Raw genomic sequence first — 14,819 nt, 5'->3', positions numbered from 1 at the left:
AGAAATTAGCAACATTATCGGAAACGGCTGTGACTGAAACTAAATAAACTAAAATGAAATGAAACATTTCTAGAATCCCTCATGATTTTAACAGAGACCCACTCGTAAATAAGAGCCCCCACTCCTCCTTTGTTATTCAAACCTAAATACTTTCAAACAAGTGGCTGCTAAAGAATGAGCCAGGCACTGATTAATTTTCTTTTAAGCGCTTCGTCTAAATGATTGATTAACATGGCATATTCTTCACCAAGGTACGCTCACCTCGGAGCCCCAAAACAGCACATGGCCTAGAATTTCGTGTCAGATTTCTTGGGGGTGGGATGAGTACTTACTGGTGCCAACTAGAAGGATCTTGCTTGAGTCTATATTTAGCTAACACATAGCCCATCCAATTAATCTCAAATACTATCTGATTTAACACCAAACAGGAGGAGCTTGTATTGCTGGTCCCCATCATTTGTGTGTATGTGCGCGCTCGTGCGTGTGCGTGTGCATGCGGTATTTACGTGACAATAAATACAATAAATACTATCACGACAGTGACCATGGCTAGCTAAATACTGCAACTGTCAAAAGTAGAAATGTTTGAGTTTTAAAACCATCACAGCACTGGTCAGCCACACTCAGAGGGCACTTTCTCACAACGAAGGGAAAAAAAAAATAATCAGTGCCAAAGAAATTGCTTTGAAACTGGACGGTCTCAAATTCTAAATCTGCCTTCGCTAAACGTATGCTGTTGGACAATTCGTTTAACTTCTTCAAGTTCAGTGTCCTGTGTGTGAAACCCAGGTGGATGACAGTTAGCAGACGGCTGTGAGCTCACAGCTCTCAGGATCCCATGAGAACAGACGTTCAGTAGGGGCACACAAATTTGCTTCTGACTCACTGTCGTAGGCAAAAACTTTCTGGCACATAATGGGTGTTCAAGAAGTGAAGAACAACAATATCAACCAACCAGAACCCCCCAACACTCCGAGGGACTAAACCACCAACCAGAGAGTACACATGGAGGGACCCATGGCTCTAGCCACATATGTAGCAGAGGATGGCACGGTCAGACATCACTGGAAGGGGAGTCCCTCAGTCCAGTGGAGGCTTGATGACCCACAGTAGGGGAATGCTAGGGCAGTGAGGAGAGAGTGGGTGGGCTGGTGGGGGAGTACCCTCATAGAGGCAAGGGAGTGGGGAGGGGAAACTGGGAAAGGGGGACAACATCTGAAATATCAATAAGTAAAATAACCAATAAAAAATGAAAAAAAGAAAGAGAAGTGTTTGGGTGAACTGGTGAATCCACGGTGCCAGAGGAATGCTCAACAGGTAAATGCACCTGCCTCTGACTAAGCCTGCAGACTTGAGTTCAATCTCTGAGACTACAGAACAGACGAGAAGGAACTTCTCCGTGTTGTTCACATTAGTGTGTGAAAATACAACACACACACACACACACACACACACACACACACACACGATGTGGTCAAAGCATTTAAAAGACCATCACACCTGGCACTCAAAGTATCCCTGGGTTAAAACATACATAAGCTATCAGAATGTTGGTAATGAATCTTAACACAGGAACCTTAATCAGGGGGCTGGAAGGATAGCTTACCATGTAAGAGGGCTTACCGCTTCAAGAGGACTTGAGTTTGGTTCCCTATGAGCACACCCTAAAGTTCATAACATCTGCAATGCAATTCTAGTTCCAGGGCTCTGATACTTTCTTCTCACTTTCATGGGTGGGTGTACGAGTTTGCATGCACACGCAGAAAGAATATTAAACAAACACACGTATGAACAAAACTTCAAAAGCAACCTTAATTCGTCTCAAGGATGCAACAAAACACTATGAACAGCAAACCCCATGGGGTTAGTGCACGTAAGAGTGTTATCTTTGTACAGCAAAATGATCTCTCTTTGAAATGCCAAATACATTTTAGCTGAATTATAATACAATTCATCTATAAAATCGTGATCCAGATGGACGTAAACATTTGTCATTTCCACACCTACAGGCTTCTATTTCCCCTCTCTTCTTAGACAGAGTCTAAGGTGCACAGGTGCGGCCAACAGATGCTGTGCATCAAAATATCACACAGCAGGCACCTAGACGTTAGGTTTTTGGTTTTTTTGTTTTTGTTGTTTTACCAGTGCCTACTACATATGATGAGCCAGAATGGGGGTGGGGCATTGGAGTTACTTTTAAATCCCATGCTAATGATTGTGGGGGACTCTTAAACAATGAAAAAAAAAATCAGAGAAACAGATGCAGAACAACAGATATGTTTTTCGTTCTTTATCTCAAAAACCGTACACCGACTTGTTTTAATATTGAAAAAATGACAAGGATCTAACCAATATCGGCAACTTCTTAGACCTTAACACAGAGATATAGAACATGAGCAAGTCTGATGGGAAAATGAGTTTACGTTTATTTAGCGTGGGTCTGGGTGCTGAATACTTGGTACAGCATCCTGTGGAGGTCAGAGGACGACTTGTAGGAGGTGGTTCTTTTTCCAACAGATAAGCCCCAGAGACCAAACTCAGGATATAACCAGTCCCCATGAAGATCTTTCCCAAGGGCAGCCTGTACCCTGACATTACTATTTGACACGCGTTGACTCCATAGACTGGTAATACAACATTATGTGACATCAGAGGGATTCAGAATGACGCTGCAGCAAAATGTATCCACGCTGGCTTCTGAATAAAGGCCTTGGAAGTGTCAGCAAAATGTATCCACGCTGGCTTCTGAATAAAGGCCTTGGAAGTGTCAAGTCTTTATCCTTCTGTCTTCTCAGATCTTCCCTTGACTCTTAGCCACCATATGAATGAACAACCTCACCTCAACATTCAGAACTTCTTTTATAACACAAGGCTCCACCCCGATCACAATATGCAGTTATCATATGCATATGCATATGCATATAAAGATGATTAGTATCTGTTATCGGTAATATGTAACTTAAAATCTACATAGATTTCAAATCTTTTTAGAGCTCAGAAGGAAAAGAAAGATTTCAGGTGGAGCAGGCCTCCTGCATTTTCAGTTGCTAGAGAATGTCTCGGTTGAAGTCTCTTTGCTGCTCAAACTCTCCCACCATGATCACTGCGGAGGTCTTAATATGCTTGCTCCGTTCAGAAGGGTGCCCGTGGCATGCTTCTCACTTATGAGCCCTGTGATGCGGCCGTGACGACGTTAGAATTCTGTCTACTGAACACTTTCCATCTTACCCACCTCCCCAAAAGGACAGAAAGCGATGAAATATTACACACCCATTGGAGACCCTAAGAGCTTCTGTTAGCAAAGCTACTGGCGCAGGCTTGAGACCAAATCCTGGCTTCAAGGTACAGTAACTTCCAGTGGACTCATAATTAAGAGACATTCCAAACTCAGTGAGGCCAGTTTCAGGTGAAGCCAAAGAGTGTGAGCGTCCGTGGTTCTCCTTCAGACCTTCTGGTGCCGCTCAGCGCTGGCGTCGTTCACACAGAAGACTGAGCAGAGGCTGGGTCTCACATGCCTCCAGTTGGTAGAGAATATATCTAGGTTGCTGTTTTTAACACCCCACTTCTCCTCACAAGGCAGTTGCATGAAAACCACTGCATTAACCCTACACCTTCATTTGAAAAACTCACAGAACGACTCAGAACAACTGACATCAAGAACAATGGGATACAAATCTAAGAACGAGTTAGAACAGTCAATGTCACCAACATGTGGAGTGAGCGATCCAGGATCTAAAGGGGGATTCTTGATTTTTGCCCTCCTGAGTCTAGATGTGATGAAATTTAAAGAAACATTCAAGTTTCTAGAAATAAAAATAAGGCAGAGAAGTCATTCTTCTGGATGAGAAGGTCTTCAAAATTGAGTTTAAAATCCTTTGGCCAGAAAGGAAGCATGTATACATGACTTTAGACTTTGGAACTGTGCCATAACAGAGGTCCGGATGGAAATGTATTCCGTTCTCGTTAATCAGAACTCCAACCAAACTCTTGTTTACACATGAAGTGCTTAACTAAAGAACTCAATAATGAGAACCAACTGCATTTTGATTTCCCCAGCACTGAGTATAGAAGTGAAAGTTAGGTACACAGTTTATTTTTCAAATTGTAAGGCAATGGGATATTCACTGGTAAGAAAAATTGCGTTTCCTGGGGCTGTGATAGAACCGGGAGAATGTGAAATGAGCAGACCAGATGATACAGCAGAGAAAGTGCTGGCTCAGCAATGCTCATTCTCAGGGAGCACGGAGAGTCCCATGATTCCCATGTCCTGGTCACTCTCAGTGCTGTGTGGGCAAAGTCCTCCCATACCCCTAGGAAGCTTCTGGGGGCATTACAGGCAAGCTCTCCTCCTCAGGAAGGCCCACATTGAGGTCCTATTTACAATTTACAGTCAAGTTGTTTTCAACGAAGCCATTATCTTTCAGTGAAAACATCAAGGATTGATGAAGAATTTTCCTTCGTAAGTTCATCAGACAATTTCACATAGTAAACTCCTTTATTTATTGAGGACCGGAGGGGCAGAGTTAAGTGATGCTTAGAATAAACAAAGCCAGACAAAAATTCTTATTCTCTTCTCCCTCACTCCCCTCCACCACGCTGTCTCCAACCCCCAAAATATATATGCTAACAGTCATTAAATAAAATTGTTATGATTTTTTTCTAAAAGAGCTAGAGAGAGGGTGCCTGTGGCAGGACACAAACGCACGATTCTGAAGACAGAATTGTAAGAGGAAAATGCATCAGCAGGGTGAAAAGCAAGCAGAAGAAGGTCTGGGCTGGGTTGGGTGAACAGGGGGAAGGAGAAATGAAGCCAAGGATTGTTAAGAGATGAAAGCTCAGGTTTGTACACTGGGAGAGGAGATTCCAGGCTGAGGAGTTGGTGAGTACAGTTCTCCCGAGGCAGACGCATATCACGGGACCTTGCTTAACTCCACTTAATAATACAAAACATATGAGCCCTTCAGATAGAATGTAGGCAGGCTCTAATCATAACGTCAAACCAAAGGGCGGGAAACTCACATATTAAAGTATTTCGAGCACTAAAAGTAATACCACAGATGATGACCTAGTGATCCAGTCATGGAAAGAGAACTTACGATTGTGACAAACACAGACTGGGAAGATTCTTCCCAGGAAGAAGGGGTGTCTGGAGGAGGGGAATGTTGGGAGACTGACCAATTTCGGAAATGCTCACTTAAGATTAGACGCTATCTTATACTCCCATTCAATCTTTTAGTGTGTCAGAACTATTCATATTGCTTTTCAAACAGAATCCACATCGCATTTCAGCAGGTCATTCTTGGCTCGATTGACACTTCAACTCACGAGGAAGGCAACCCCAATCCGCCTTGGTCAGCTATGATCAAGAACACCCTGCTATTGTTTGAACAGATTTTGTTATGAGCAGAAAGAGCAAACTAAGGGGATTAAGAGGTGTCTTGGGCCTCTTCAGTTCTCTGTAACTGCACATGGAGCAGAAAGGGGCTTCATGAAAGAACATACAGCAAATCTTAGGGTCAACGCTCTCAGCTGAGATGCCTGTCTGAGGGCAAATGCAGCCCTTGATCTACATAGGAGATACAGACTCTCAGCAATGCCACTTTGCTTCTCAATAAAGTCCTTGAAACAAAATCAAACCCGGTGAATCAAAATGGCACCTTATTCCCCATATAACTATCTCTCGTCTTCTCTTTGGGTTTTCTGGAGTTTCCAGATGGCCCTGCTGTGTGCATTGATGTTTCCATGTCTTGAATTTCTCTCACTGAGCTACCATAACCTGGCGTTCACCCCAAGAAGAAAGCACTCAGGGATGAAGAGAAGACAGAGATGTGGAGGCTGGGTGTGCACAGCCTGCATAGTGATGCCTCCTTTATACTTCCTCACCATCAGCTGGGCCAAGGGAAGCAAGGGCTCACAGGACCATCTGAATCCCTGAAGGCTGAGCAGATCCCACCTAGAATCAAGTTTCCCGTGTTTTCCCTCCCTGTCCAATCTTTTGCTGTTCCTCTACCAAGGTTCATTCTGCTCTACTGCAGTCCTGGTGAGTTTGCTTTCCACGGTCAGAGTCACCTTCCTATTTCAGTGATTTTCAAGTTTTAGCTGGACCTCTCAGGCTCTCAGACTGACGAGGCTTTTAAGGCATCACTACACAGACATCCCCAGGACCTTCCCGAAGGACCTTCCCTTGGGTTCTCCCACTGTTATCTATCCAATCCCAGTAACTCCTCTGACGGATGCAAACTCTGGGAACGGTAGGGTCATCCACCCTCACCGGCCTTGGCAGTAAGCATTAAAATTACCCTCCTAAACAAGCAGGATTCTTCATGCCTCAGTCTCTCTCCTAATTTTCACGATCTTTATTCTTCCTCGAAGCACCCGTTGCCACCGCTGCCTCTGTCCTAACCAGGAGCAGACTTGCACACATGCTTGTCTCAGGACTGAAGCTCGGTGGTGATTGGTCTGACCACTCTGATTGTACAAAAAAAGAATGTGAAGCCTTTAAAATTAGGCACTTTGCATAAAGGTACAGAGTGGTGGAACCAGGGTGTGTTCATGTGTTCTCCAAAAGCTAACATGGCCCCTAATCTAAGGCATTTCTTTTCCCAAAGACAATATAAAATTGTTTAAATGGCCATTTTGGATTTAGTACTTGAATGACCAAACAAAACACTGAAAAAAACTTAATAGCGTGTTACATTTCTTCACAAATTGCATTATTTTTTCCTATGTGAGTTTTAGCTTATGTCGGTGATTTTTTTTTAATTTTTTTCTGTATGTGTGATATATGCACCTGCTAGCCTGTGTGCTGTGTGTGTGTGTGTGTGTGTGTGTGTGAACATGTGTGCAATGTCATGCATGTGTGTATGTGTATGTGTATGGAGGCCAGAGGTCAACATCTGGGGTCTTTCTCATTTTCTATCTTATTCTTTTAGACAGGGTCTCTCTTACTGAGTCTGGATTTCACCAAGTGATCAGACGAGACCATCAGCATTGAGCTTACAGACGTAAGTCACCACATCCGGTACTTGTATGGTCAATAGGGATCTGTATTCAAGTCCTCATGCTTGAAGTGGGAGGTACTTTAACAGCTGTGTTATTTCCGATTGTGAATCTCAATCTCAATCTCCCTCCCACCCTCCCTCCCTCCCTCCCTCCCCTTTGTGTGTGTGTGTGTGTGAGTCTGTCTGTCTGTCTGTCTGTCTGTCTGTCTGTCTGTCTCTCTTTAATGGGCGAATGATTATCCTGCTAGGATAAATCATAATATGAGAATGTCAGTGCACACCCACAGGCTGAAGGCAGATCAGGAAGCTGACTCTAGATGGTTGGTTTATTTTGTGCTGCTGTTTCTTTAGGTCAAGAGACACTTGAACTTGACATCTAGAGACAGGATAATTCTAACGTTGGCCCGGATTCCTCTTGAAGGACAGGAAAACAATCCACTCAGATAAGGAGCCTAGGGAGCTATCTTTGATCAGACCGGTAATACAGGCACTCAACTACACTAATGTGACCAAATAAGACATTTTACAATTTTAGCCAGAAGAGGCCCCAGGCAAGAAAAACACTAAACTGAAATCCAACTCCTAAATGGGAGTCTGCAGGAATAACAGGTCTGATGGTAAGCCAATACAATTACATTTCCCCTCCATTGAATATTTTACTGAAAATTGAGTGGGAAAAGTTTAATTTACTACTATATGTTTAGATTTTATTCTGGACTACAGGGCCTTTTAAGGTTCTTCTCCATAGGCATTTGTAGAGATGGCCTCCATTTTGGAAATGTGATGTGGCCCCGAAGAAGGGAACATGAGGGAAAGAGGCTGATGCCCAAAGGGGATGACAGCTCACAGGTGTGAGAGCGCAGCAGCAGGTAAGGCCAGACTCTTAGAAAAAGTTCAGCTTCATGACCAGATAGATCACTGCAGCTCCAAAGGTCTCCTTTGGATTCTATTTTGAATTCTAAGGACCAACTAGGCTGTAGTTTACAGTGACTAAGGGTTCCAGGGTGTGGCTCACATTAGTGTATCTTCTCCAGATATGAATAAAAGGGAAATAACTTTGTATAACCACAGTGTACCTGCCCCCTTCAGCCCCAGCACTACTAACATCAAGTATAACATCTGCACTGAAAAGTTCTGGCCCCATTGAGTTCCATATATATGAGAGCTTTGTAAGACAGAAAGATATCTTCAAGACCCAAACAGCTCTGGGGGAGGACCCAGCTTAAGGGCTTCAAACCCTTAAGACAAACGTTTCATCACTGAGCTACACGCTTGTTGTAATTTTGATCAAATGATCCTATCTACTCAGACAAATATCCTATCAGGGTCAAGGAAAATTAATTCCAGCTGCAGATATAGTAAGAACATATACTTTCAATTTTTATTTAATCCTTTTGGATCATCTGGCTATTTAATTGTTATCATTCCTATTTAATAGATAATAAAATCTATTTAATAGAAAATAAAAACCTTTATTCAACCTGTTTTAAACTTAAATTTTACAGAACTTCCCAGGGCAAGTATGGGTCCCAAGTGGTAGACCAGTAGGCTGGTATGGATTACAAGTGGTAGACCAGTAGGCCATTCACAATGAAACCCATACCTTCTGAGTCAAGGCCAGGGCTCTTTGACTCTCTCTTGAACATCTGTACTATTAATTTACTATTTATTTATAGTGCACCATCTCCCTAGAGTAAATGCTCACCTAACAACAACCAGAAAGCTGGAGAGTTGCTGAGTCAGCAGTCCCTAAGGCACTATCACTGAAATGTGTCTCAGACCCAGTTCTATCAGAGGTCACCAGAGACTCTAAGAATAATGGCTGCCCAGACCCAACTCCAGTCTCACTAAAGGTGAATCGATGAATGCCCCTAGAATTTCCTTTTTCACTGCCCCCCTCCCCTGATCATTCTGTTACATTTGAAATCCATCGTGTCTTATTCTTTGCAAAGCTGTATTGTCATTTGGAGTCTTGCACTTGATGGAAACCCTATATTCTGCTAGGTGATTATCTTTTAGATTCTGGGAATTTTACACAAAGCATCACATAATTGTCTTTGAGAGTCACCCTTGGATCAAAATCCCTAATGTTTGCCTCTATGGAACAAAGCAGGGAAATAAACATGGTAGCAAAAGTGTTAAGGCATGTACTCTGAACAGGCCTACCTACTCTGAACACACACCTAGAGATCCAGTCAGCTGATCTCATTTGATCTTTCAGGTGGCACCAGCACCACTTCAGAGATGGACAACTTTGTGAATTGATGACCAGCTCCATATCTTTCCGTTGGTGGTTCTCTAACTCATAGCATTCTCATCATTCACAAAGACAGCTGCTCCCTGTGGGTTTCTGTTATCTACATCTCAAGAATTTCAAGTGTCTTAGGCTGAACAAGTAAGTCCATCCCATTTCAAAGCCGTATACTTAGCCCGAATAGAGAGCTACAATCAGGCTGTTCATTGTCCTCTAAAAGCACACATTCCCACCACAAGGACCCACCTAGCCACAGGCCCAAAGCAACATGCCCACGTAACTCTGGAGGTGCAGGGTTGGGGGCAGGACACTGAACACTGAATAACTCAGAGTAAGCAGGCTGAGATCATCCCTCTGTGAAGAGAGGACATTAAAATTGAAGAAACTGGTAAGTAGGTAGTGGACATCTGGTTGTTTTCCTTCGTTAAAACTAAATGTCCACACATAGCAAAGAGGAATATATATTTACCCTTAGAAAACTTAATTGTGCTTACTGTTTGCTGTGTGTCAGGGAAAGCCTTTTGATGTGCAGCCCAGAAGGGAACAACTCAAAGTATAGAAAGAAAGAAGCAGAGAGAGGTGGGGCCGGAAGACATGGCTTCTAAATTTCTCCTTCTTTAAGGTAACGATCAACACTGTGCAAGACCGACAGGAAATAATTGTTGTTAAAGAGTGTGAATAAGAATTTGTGTTTAATAACTATATATTATTAGACATTTCCCTTCCCTTCCCAGTCTCTTTACTCTTTACTCTCATAAAACGTCCATGACTTTACTGTCCAAGGTGTGAGGGGACCCATGTATACGTGAAAAATCTTCTCCCGAAATTCTGCGATGCAGAGAGAATGGCTGCCCAGCAGCACTGAAGGTGGAATTCTGTTGACATAAGCTATGATATCATTCATGTGGATGACTCTACATGCATGGAAATAATATCACTGGTTCAAACACTTATGAAACCCTACGCATCCCGCTCAGTGTTTGCATGTGGTGACATTTAACCCTCACGCCTTGGAGAGTTAAGAGTCAGGGAAAGCTTATAAATGAGTAAAGAGACTAAGAAGGAAAGGAAATTGACCAACATGATAGAGTTATTTACAAAAAAGGCAACAATGGGGGGCTCACACCGGGTGCGCCTTATTTTTAGACACAATGTCATGCATTCGGGAAGATGCTTGTCAAGGATGCATCTCCAGACAGCGACGAGATCTCCGTGTTTTCAGTGCTGTCAGAATACATTTTAAAGTGAGTGCCTATTACTTTTAGGAATGAAGATGTTTTCGTTGGAAGGGTAAATAGAAAGGAAGATTTTTCTCATCTTCTGTCTATCTCACTTCTGTCTCTAATGACTGGGAAGTAATATTTAATCTCTAACTACACACACACACACACACACACACACACACACACACACACACACACACACACACGTATTTGGAGTTAAATGCCAAAATGTCAATCACTCAGAAGAAAAATTGTTACTCTTGATTTCTGAAAAAAAAAAGTAAAAGGATTAGTTAAACAGGAAAAATATCCGTTGCTAGATCCTCGGTCTTGTGGTTCATTCTCCATGGATCACCAGATGAAGTCTTCCTCCCTGCTCGAACACTTTCAATGGCTCCTCCTCTCTACAGAGCAAATGCAAAGCCCTTCCACAATCACTCATAGCTTCATCTCTCACTACTACTTCCTGGTATGAAAGGTAAATCTTAAATCTCACTAGTCTTAGGCTCCTTACTTCTGAAATGTCTTCACAATGTCCATATCTTAATAAAGGCCAAACTGTCCACCAGGGTCAAAACAGTCAGATATAGGGGGGAAAAAAGGGAGGGCTCAGTCTTCCAGCAAGATGGCGTATCTAAGAAGGGTAGTTACCTCTCACACACACAAAGACACAAACATAAACACTCAACAACATAAGGTGTCAAAAATGCACAGCTGGGGTTGGAGAGATGGTCCTGCATTTAAAGCACTGACAGCTCTTACAGAGGACCTGGGTTCAACTCCCAGCATCTCCATGGCAGCTCACAACCGTCCTATTCCAGGGGATCCTACACCCTCTCTGGCTTCCTTGGGTAGCAGGCATACATAGGGTACACAGACATATATGCAGGCAAATCACCATACACATAAAATAACAAATGAATTCACAAAACATTTTTATATGTTGCCTCTGGTTCAGATTTGGAATGGTCCCCACAGGCCCATTCTTGAAGCACTGGTCCCCAGACTGGGGCATGACTAGAAACTTATCGAGTAGATAGAGCCTAACTTGAGTGAATTGGGCTGAGGGGAGGGTCTTTTGGAAGGTGACATTAGGGTCTGTTCTCTTCGCTTTCCTTTTACTTCCAGCGGATATGAGGAATTTACACCATCAGCCCTCCAGTCATGATGTGTTGCCCCACTACAGGTCTGAAACCAAAGGTCAGGGACTGAATCCTCTAAAACCAGGGCTCAAAATAAACATCTCCCCTTTCAGTCAACCGCCTCAGGTATTTGGTACACCGAGAGATCCCTACCATACTCCACACGAATGGCAAACCATACCCATGTAGATTATGACATCAGGTATGTGGCAGCATTAAGTTACGGAGCACTCCTCCAACTGAGTGATGGCCCATGCACTGTTTTTTAAAACCAGAATTTTAAATTTCAGCTGGTTTAAAGAACTCTGGGACTTCTGTGTGCATTCGGTGCATAAAGAAAACGTAAGCAAAACGAAATCATCTAGGCATTTATGAAACTACAAAATACTTGATTGATCCTATGGCTCGTGACTGCACAGTCACCACCACTGTCTTTCTGCATGCTACCACCCGTGTGTCGTCACCAGGAGCACCAGACGCGTGCATGCTCCAGTGCATTCTTCTGAGTGTCTGTAGATGCAGCTGGTGTCCAGCTTCCTGTTTCTAACACACAGACCCTAACCTATGAGTCAGAGCCTCAGCATTCTCTCGGCCGCACAACTGACACCGTGAAATACAACCCAGCACTTTGAGTCTTTAAGAGGAGGAAACTGGGGATTTATGTGATGAGATTTGGAGCTTGGGTTAGAGGAACACACTACTTGAGAATGCAAACTATATATATATATATATATATATATATATATATATATATATATAGTTATATATATATATATAGTTATAGATATAGATACAGGTACAGGTACAGATACAGATAGATATAGATATAGATATAGATATAGATATAGATATAGATATAGATATGGATATGGATATGGATGTAGATGTAGATGTAGATATAGATATAGATATAGATATAGATATAGATGTAGATATAGATATAGGTACAGGTACAGATACAGATACAGATAGATAGATATATAGATATAGTTATATAGATATAGATAGATAGAGAGGGGGGCATACACAGGGTATACAGATATATATGCAGGCAAAACACCATACACATAAAATAATGAATGAATTCAGAAAAAAGTTTTACATGTCGCCTATGGTTCAGACTTGGAATGGTCCCCACAGGCCCATTCTTGATTCACTGGTCCCCAGACAGGGGCATGACTGGAAACTTAAAGAGTAGATAGAGCCTAACTCATATATACACACACACATATATATACACACACATATATATCTTATGTGTGTATATCTATATATATATATATATCTTATATGTATATATATATCTTATATATATATCTTGTGTGTATATCTATCTATCTATATCTTATATGTATATATATCTTCTATGTATATATATATCTTGTGTGTATATCTATCTATATCTTGTATGTATATGTATATATGTATATCTTGTATATATATATCTTGTATGTGTATATATATATCTTATGTGTGTATATCTATATCTATATATATCTTATATGTATATATATCTTGTATGTATATATATATCTTGTGTATATATCTATCTATATCTTGTATGTATATGTATATATATATCTTGTATATATATATATCTTGTATGTGTATATATATATCTTATGTGTGTATATCTATATCTATATATATCTTATACGTATATATATCTTGTATGTATATATATCCTGTGTGTATCTATATCTTGTATGTATATATCTTGTATGTATATATATATATTGTATGTATAATATGTATTTATGTATCTTGTATATACACATTATATACATACAGCGTTTTCCCCCTTTTGTATCACAGGAAGGACCAGTACCATCGCCCAGCACTGAATTACTTCAGCTTTTGCCCTGCTTCCATCTGCTACCTCCCTTCTCAGTGATCATCTCCCTACACTACACTGGTTCTCCCTGACACCGACTAGAGTTGGTGGGAAAGGAGACAGAATGCCCACAGTCCTCCCTTGGAAGGTGCCATCCTCCTGTGTGCTTAATACCTTGTAGCATGCTCTTCTGATACAGCAAGCCTGCTGGAGCCTGTGCACTATACGCTACAGCCAGGGAACACGGAGGACACCAGAGGATCTTTCTATTAGAAATAACCGCTGCATATATGACCAGGTGACTTCAGTGCTGCGAGCGGTAGCGATGCTTCCTGGGCATTTCTTCTTAAGTAACATGCCCCAAATTATCTCTTATTCAGTTGCATAAATACTGAATGAGTGAGGAGTTAAAACTGTTCAGGGATAAAACCCAGGACGAATAAATCCCAGCCCATACCATGCACTCGATCTAGTATGATTGGAGGGAAAACAATAATCACAGAAAAAAAAAAAGTTAGACAATGTATTTGTTTTCTAGGCTTAACATAAGGCTACCTCCCTCCGTGTGTGTGTGTGTGTGTGTGTGTGTGTGTGTGTGTGTGTGCACATGCACATGTGCAAATGCTTCTGTGGATGCACATATGTGTGGTTTGTAAGAAAGTCTGTAAGAACAATGTATCAAAATGTCAGCGATCTTAAAATTAAGTTGTCAGCCTTTCTTCCACACTGCAAATTACAAAAGAATTAGGGGGTTTGGAACTAATAGAAGCTTCCAGTCCTGCAGCGTGCAATTTAACCAATCATCGCAAGGTCTAAAACCACAGCACCAGAGACATTTCACCAGTGATCTGCAGGCCTAGCGCCTAATTTAGACTCCTCTACCTCCACTGTTCTCAAGTCCTTTTTTCTTCTCTCTGCTTCAGAAGCGTGTCCTGGAATAGCCGAGTCATTTAGTAGGAACCACCCTGACTTCCTACACCATTACCTCATCAAGGCGAAAGCATGGCAGTCATCTTTGCAAAGAGCCGTGCAGAAGACAGCTGTGACCCATGCACGGCTCTTCCCTTTCCCCTGCTGAGATCACACCAGGTTCATAATCAAAGCAGCAAATGTACTTCCTGGTCTATAAGGCGCAACGGTAGAGCATAGGGACACCCTGAACCTGAGGTCGTCTTATCACCCGTTAGGACGAGACGACGTGTCTCCGCACTAGAATTCTACAAGGCTCAAAAGGTCAAATTACAAGATAATATCAGCAAAGAAAGCCAAGTTGTAATGGAAACTAATTACCCGCAAATCATGGCAGAGAGCTCCTACATCTGTCAAGTCCCTCTGGCTTTTCCACCTTTCCCCAGTCAGCAACAG

At 42.0% G+C, this 14,819-nt stretch overlaps 1 protein-coding gene across 51 annotated transcripts in view; it reads right to left on the bottom strand.

Moving 5' to 3' along the window:
• The window catches only part of Epb41l3 (erythrocyte membrane protein band 4.1-like 3), a 204,447-nt gene that overhangs the window by 105,757 nt on the left and 83,871 nt on the right, over positions 1–14,819 (bottom strand). The gene's annotated exons all lie outside the window — the stretch shown is intronic.

The sequence above is a fragment of the Rattus norvegicus genome, chromosome 9 (assembly GCF_021556685.1).
Source record: "Rattus norvegicus strain SHRSP/BbbUtx chromosome 9, alternate assembly SHRSP_T2T, whole genome shotgun sequence".
NCBI classification, from domain to species: domain Eukaryota; kingdom Metazoa; phylum Chordata; class Mammalia; order Rodentia; family Muridae; genus Rattus; species Rattus norvegicus.
The sequence above is the reverse complement of the archived record's forward strand: the minus strand, read 5'-3'. Positions and strand labels throughout refer to the sequence as shown.